Source organism: Rhipicephalus microplus, unplaced genomic scaffold (genome assembly GCF_043290135.1).
Source record: "Rhipicephalus microplus isolate Deutch F79 unplaced genomic scaffold, USDA_Rmic scaffold_108, whole genome shotgun sequence".
Lineage (NCBI taxonomy): Eukaryota > Metazoa > Arthropoda > Arachnida > Ixodida > Ixodidae > Rhipicephalus > Rhipicephalus microplus.
In genome coordinates, this window is record NW_027464680.1 from 59,183 (window position 1) to 66,301 (window position 7,119).

Below are 7,119 nucleotides of genomic sequence, written 5' to 3' on the forward strand. Positions count from 1 at the left end.
CAACTACGGCACTGTAGTTTATCGATTATGCGATTGATTATACCATAAGCCTTAGTTGTGTTTATCTAGCCATGGCACCCCTCTAAAGAAATATTACTTCATTGAGCACTATTTTTTATTGTTCAACAACGCACAGAAGAAATCTCTCACCGGCACCACCTTGGAGGTCGAAATGTTATACTTGTTACATACTACAATGGCTAAGAGGGACGAATAGGTACCGCTTTAAAGAGCTTCGCCCCTAAATATTGGCAGATCCAACGTACAGTGAGATTCATTATATGAGAAGCACAAGTGAGGAATGTTGAAATGTCGCTTTCAAATCAGCACAACGTTGCGAGGCGATCGTAAACCATGTCGTACATGACTTCCATGTCATGATTATCATAGTTGTGCCTGTAATTTGTGTTCATCGTCCATTCACATCACCTAATACAAAATTCGGTATATGTGAAGCTAGTGAAACGACCTCGAGCGCATGATGACCGTAACTTATGGTCATGTTTTACGAGAAATGCATGTGATTATTATCACGTTTGGACAATTAGTTAACCTTCGTCATCTATTCACGTCACGTAATACCAATTTGGTATATGTGAAACTAGCGAAACGGCTACGAGTGCATCATGAGTGTGGTATGTAGTCATGTTCTTATATGACCCGCATGTCATGATCATTATGGTTTCACCAGTCACATATCTTCGTTATCCATTCCAGTCACGTAACTCCAAATTTGGTATATGGGAGGCTAGTGAAACGGCCAAGAGCGCACTATGAGCGTATCATGCGGTCAAGTTTTACATGAAACCCATATCGATCATTATTATCATGTTTGGGCGTGTTATTTATTTTCGTCATCCAGTCACGTCACGTAAGTTGGTATATGTGAGTGAAGCTAGAGAAACGGCCGCGAGTGCTAGATGAGCTTGTATGAAGTCATATTCCTACATGACACGCGTGTCATGATTATCATGTACCATTCACATACCTTCGTCATCCATTCACGTCACGTAATACCAGATCTGGTATATGTGAATCTAACGAAGCGAGCGCACCACGAGCGTGGCGTGTAGTGATGACGTACATGACATGCATGTCATGATTTCCACGTTAGGACCTGTCACTTATGTTTGCCGTGCAGTAATGCCATACAATACCAGTTTCGCAATATGTCATGCAAACGAAACCACCGCAAGGGCAGCAAGGCCATTACATGTAAGTCATGTCACAATTTTCATGTTATGACTAGTCTTTCATGCTCGTCATGCTGTCACGTTATGCCATACCACTTTTTGTATAGATCCGATTATCGAGATGACCCGGAGGGCTTAAAGTCGTATGCGGCTAGATATATATATAGGTAGGTATGGCCTAATTCGCCGAAGTTCGCTAAGAAATACTTCGCATTTAGAAACAGTTTCCTCTCCCCTCCTTTCACTGCTCTCTCCCGTCACCGTTCTCCCCCCCCCCCCCCCCCTCCCGCAGGCTTGGAACCTTTCGCTCTCATACGCTTCCCGCAAGCGGCTGCACAGTATAAAAGAAAAAATAAACACTATTGGGCGCCCTTAAACGGCGCTAGAAAAAAAAACGTGATTATATGATATATATACTATATAAGGACGTACGCCGATCGGTGTGCATACACATACATTCTACTCGGCCGCCCACGATCGGATCTTCTCTTAATGGGTCACTGACTCCGCTGCTTTTTCGTGCACGAACCCGATTCCACGAGCCCGACCCCGCCGACCCCGGCTTTAGGATCTGCGAATGAGAAATCGTGACTGATCGGACACGCTTATACTCAACCTCTCTCCCTCCCTCATCCCACGCTCGTTTTCGCCTTCTATCTGTTTATCATTATTCTTTTTATTTTTTTTATCAGTAGAAAGCCACGAGGCAGTTGCTAAACTCGCCGAAGGCGGAGCTCCTGTCCTGAGAAAGCTCGTTGTGCACGTGATCCCATTGTCTGAGTATAACGGTGGTGACGGGTGTAGCTCGCGGAGTGAACACAAGGTCCCGAAAGTGAATTCGAACCTCCCCCATCTCCTTAGGAGCGTGACGGTGATCTGGGACGCTATGGTGACGTCACCCTTTTCCCTCCGGAATAATTTTCATAGATTCGAAAGTTCCCCTCCCCCTTTCTTTTCTTTCATTCTTTACGTACGAAGCATCTCAGGGGCTATAGCCTTGTCTGGTGACGTACCGGCGTCCACACTCGTATCACAACCCGTGCTACAAAGCTCTGAGAAACTACCTACGCCTTCCATCGGTCCATGCGTCAGTGCGTACGTGTGTCCGTCCACATGTCCATCAATCCGTCCTCATATCCGTCCGTCAAACTAGTCCCCCCGTCATCATTCACTTCATGGATATGCGTGGATTTCTTTTTTTTTTCTTTTTTCATGCGGAGGACAAAACTATTCGTGCTAAGGTTACGTCAAGGTGAATACTATAGACAACAATAAATTAATTAGTGCGGTTTGTTCTACGTCACCTTAAGGCCAACGCCACATTGGTGGTCACGGCTGTAGCTCGCGTGGAGAAATCGAGGTCCCGAAAGTCAAGCCGAACCTCCGTCATCTTGGTAGGGGCGTGATGGTGATGTGTGACGCCGTGGTGACGTAGCTTTACGACGCCATTAGGTACTGCAAACTCTGGCCCGGAGGATATCACGTGGAATTTCTTTTGTATGCGGACGATCGCCTACAGAAAGGAATAAGCTGTGATATCTTTCGCTCCACTGTAAAAAAAAAATCTAGGCGATTCATGGAGTACAACGTGTGCTCTACTGTGGGAGAATATCGAGCTCTCCCAAAAGAAAGTTACGCCAGCGGAACGCTTCGTTCACGTGTGTCATCACAGCCACCCTGCTTAGAATGAATGGTTGACGATTTACTATGAACTACATGGAGAGAGAGTTTTCAAACAAATGCATGAACGTTTCCCAGAGAGAGAGAGAGAAAGAGAAACAGCTTTTATTGACACGCAAGTGTAACGAAGCTGCCCGAGTGCCATCTTTGGCTTGCCCGATGACCTGCATGTAGTTGATCTTCGATGATGAGGCATACACTCGGTCTTCCGGTGATACGCTCTCGTGTTTTGGCTCTTTGACCCCTTCGCGATGTTGGGCAAACCCAGATGATGTGTTCGAGGACCACCCACTGCCGGAAATTTACACTCTACTACCCAACTGCGGGTAGCTGTCCCGGCTTCGCACGAACGAATTCTGTGTGTTCAGAAAAACTATAGTTAACGATTTGGAGTACTATAGGTACTCTACTATGGCAGAGCATAAAGCCATGTTTAGAAAAAAGGGGGAAAGATTTAGAGTACTTCGTACTCTACTATGGCAGAGCATAAAGCCTTCCCGTGGGTCTCACACTTGGTTTAAAAGAATTTCATTTCCAGATTTGTCTTACATAGCTTATGTGAACACCGAAAGATGGACATTGATGATCATGTGTACTTACAGTGCAAGCTGTTATATACAGCGAAAATAACTTACTTGTGTATGCAGTGATGTACACTGCGAGAACTGTACAAGGACAGAACATTCATGAAGATCGAGATGAGTAAAGTTATATAAACAGTAGGCTATATGCACAAACAAGGGGTGGCTGTGTGTTTAGATAAAGTGGTTAACGATTTAGAGTACTTACTACTCTACCATAGAAGTCGAGCCCTAACGGCACCCTAAAAGGCAAAAAACCAAGGAGGCTACGCTTCACACTTGGGGAATGCAACTGCTTGATAAATAAATGAATTGATGAAATTTTGAATAATGATGAGTTTATATGCTATGAGCCTACTAAGCTGCACTCACCCACAACGCGAATCTTTGAGTAATGTTTCTCCTATAATATTTCATAGTAAACTAAGAAAGCATATCAAACGTTATATTTTGTTTGCCGCATAAGACATTTAACTCAACAGCATGTAGTGAACAATAATAATAATAATAATAATAATAATAATAATAATAATAATAATAATAATAATAATAATAATAATAGTCAGTGTTTAACTGCCCAAAATCGAGCCAAATGGAAATAAACAAGGCCGTTTGATAAGCACTTGCAAAATTGGTTTCAGGTGGACCTTGCTATAAATGTGTTTACGCGCTGTTGCAGCTAAGTGTAGTCGCAATTTAGCGGCATATTAGAAGACGTCAAACCGAGTGTCTATTCATGTGTGTGGGCGTGCGGCGTGTAACAGACAGACAGACAGACAGACAGACAGACAGACAGACAGACAGAAAGACAGACAGACAGACAGACAGACAGACAGACAGACAGACAGACAGACAGACAGACAGACAGACAGACAGACAGACAGACAGACAGATAGATAGATAGATAGATAGATAGATAGATAGATAGATAGATAGATAGTTAGATAGATAGATAGATAGATAGATAGATAGATAGATAGATAGATAGATAGATAGATAGATAGATAGATAGATAGATAGATAGATAGATAGATAGATAGATAGATAGATAGATAGATAGATAGATAGATAGATAGATAGATAGATCGGCCAACCGCACAAAGCTCACACTGTTGAATTTCCCGGTGGTCGCACACTTGTGCAATTCATGTGTAAACAATGGATCCCACCAGTGGTCCCGTGGGCGTCACCGTGTCATTCTTTCGTGATCCTGCACTATCCCCTGAAGAACAATGAATCCATACATAGAGATCAATGCAAGCAATACACAAAAAGAGAAGAATGTGCACTGTATAAGTGTGCATAATGATGTATGAGTACACAGAAAAATGTAGCAACGAACTCTTGTGGTCGTTCCCGAGCGGTGTTGGGTGGTTCAATGACGGGGACAGAGAAGACGACACCGATAACGAAAGTGGCCGTCGCCTCAGGCCACGAAATTCCCACGGCGAGCGCACAATGACGTAAGAAGGTACGTGGAACATTAGGCAGTTGTCATTCTGTCGATCCCGCTATAGTGTGACGAAAGAAAAGGAACCAGACAGAATGTTGACACTCAAAATCAAGAGCGGGATGCTAAGAATAGCGGCTTCGAGGAGTGACTGTTCGATCGAATCAGGATGATGAACGAAAGGTCAGTAAGGAGGAAGGAGACGGCAATGTAACGCAAGAGTTCTCACGACCTTGTGCAGATTCTTTGTTTGTTTGTTTCTTTGTTTGTATGTTTTTCTTCCTTTCTCTAGTTTCTCTGCGGTTTTGGTGTCACTAGCAGTGACAGAGTTGCGCAACACCGTTACATGCATATACTTGCAATAACTGCGGTTATACAGGGCTCACGGGGCTCAGCTGTTGACCCGAAAGTTGCTTGTTCCATCCAAGGCGCGGTCAGCGTATTACTGAGGGTATCTATCTAGATACTGAGGGTATCTATCCTCTCTAGGATAGATACCCTCAGCGCACACTGTGTGTCCGAGAAACGTCACAGTGCTCTGAAAAAAAAAAAAATGGCAGCATATCCACGGAGTGAATGATGGAGAGTGGGGCGAAGCGTTCGTCCGTTCATTCGTTTTTGCTTCCGTCCGTCCATGCGTCCGTCTGTGTGACCGTCCGTGCGTGCGTCTGTTCGTGCGTCCGTCCCTGCGTTCGTCCATGCATCCGCCCCTGCTTCCGTTCATGCGCCCATCCATGCATCTGTCTGTGTGTCCGTTCGTCCATCTATTCTACACTCCAAGTACCACCATCTCGCATCTTTTCATCATATATTCCCCATAGAGAAGCACCACCATCCAGCGGACATTCCAAGGACTAAACGAGAGGTGGCACTCGCACACTTTCTTACGGCTTGCGCTTCGGGTTTACTTCCCACCTTTGACCACGTTGAGTTCATGGTATATACTAGTTCACTGTATTCATGGCATTGTGGCCCAACGCTCGCTAAACCTTTCTAAAACCAAGGTTACGCCCAGCGAGTATAACGTAGCAACCTTTTCCTGTCAGATAATGCTCAATGTACATGCCAATGGCTGCTAATAGGAAATGAGAGACAGGAGAATTCGGCTTTTACTTTCTTACGGCTTGCGCTTCGTATCTACTTCCCACCTTGAACCACCTCGAGCTCATTCATGGTATATACTAGTTCATTGTATTTATGGCACTGCGGCTCAACGCTCGCTAAACCTCTCTAAAACTAAGGACGTTACACCCAGTGAGTATAACGTAGCAACCCTTTCTTGTCAGATAGTGTTCAATGTACATGCCAATGGCTGCTAATGGGAATCGCAGCGTGCGCATTACCTAAAAGCCGAATGCTCCTGTCTCTCATTCCACCTTAGTAGCCATTGGCATGTACCTTGAGCCCTATCTTTTATTGTTCAACAACGCACCGAATAAATCTCTCACCGGCACCACCTTGGAGGTCAAAACGTTATACTTGTTACACACTACAACGGCTACGAGGGACGAACGGGTGCCGTTTATGAAGCTCCGCCCCTAAAAAACAAGCTTATCGCACGGTAGGGGAATGAAGGGGGGCTTGACATGGGGCTAAGATATGCCACATAATAAAATACTCGTGCATATTTTTGCACGCGCTAAAAAAGTCAAGGGAAAACTCGAAGAACGACAAGACTACAGAACAACAGGACACACATACAGCACTGCGTTCGGGTTTTTCTGCACTCCTGTCATTCCTTGCGGTGTCCTTTAGTGCAAACAACAAGACCAACCATCCGCACTATTGACCATATAGGCCATGCTACAGCGCCAGCGAGGAATTGCTTCCGGCCAATGTCCAACTGCCCGTTTCACCTCAGACGTTTGTTTTTCTGGAGCATGCGCCCCTGACCATGGTGGGCGAAGCCTTCACCATGACTTTGTCCCATCCGCTGGCAGCGGAACAACAACGCGCCGCAGCGAACGAGTCGTAAGGAAGCGCCGCCGAGCGCTCGTCGTGCTGTGGTTCTTTGTTTTGCTGTTTTTTCCCCATCTAGCAGTTGGTATGTAAAGTCTCGGCACGACCGCCAAAACGCCGTCGGATGGCATTTTAACCGAGTGCCGCTCTTGGACAGGCAGCACCGTCAATATTGTGTTACGCCGTATATAGACGGGGCGGCATGGATATAGTCGAAGACGATACTTCCTCTGACGCCGTGCTCCTGTCGGTTCCA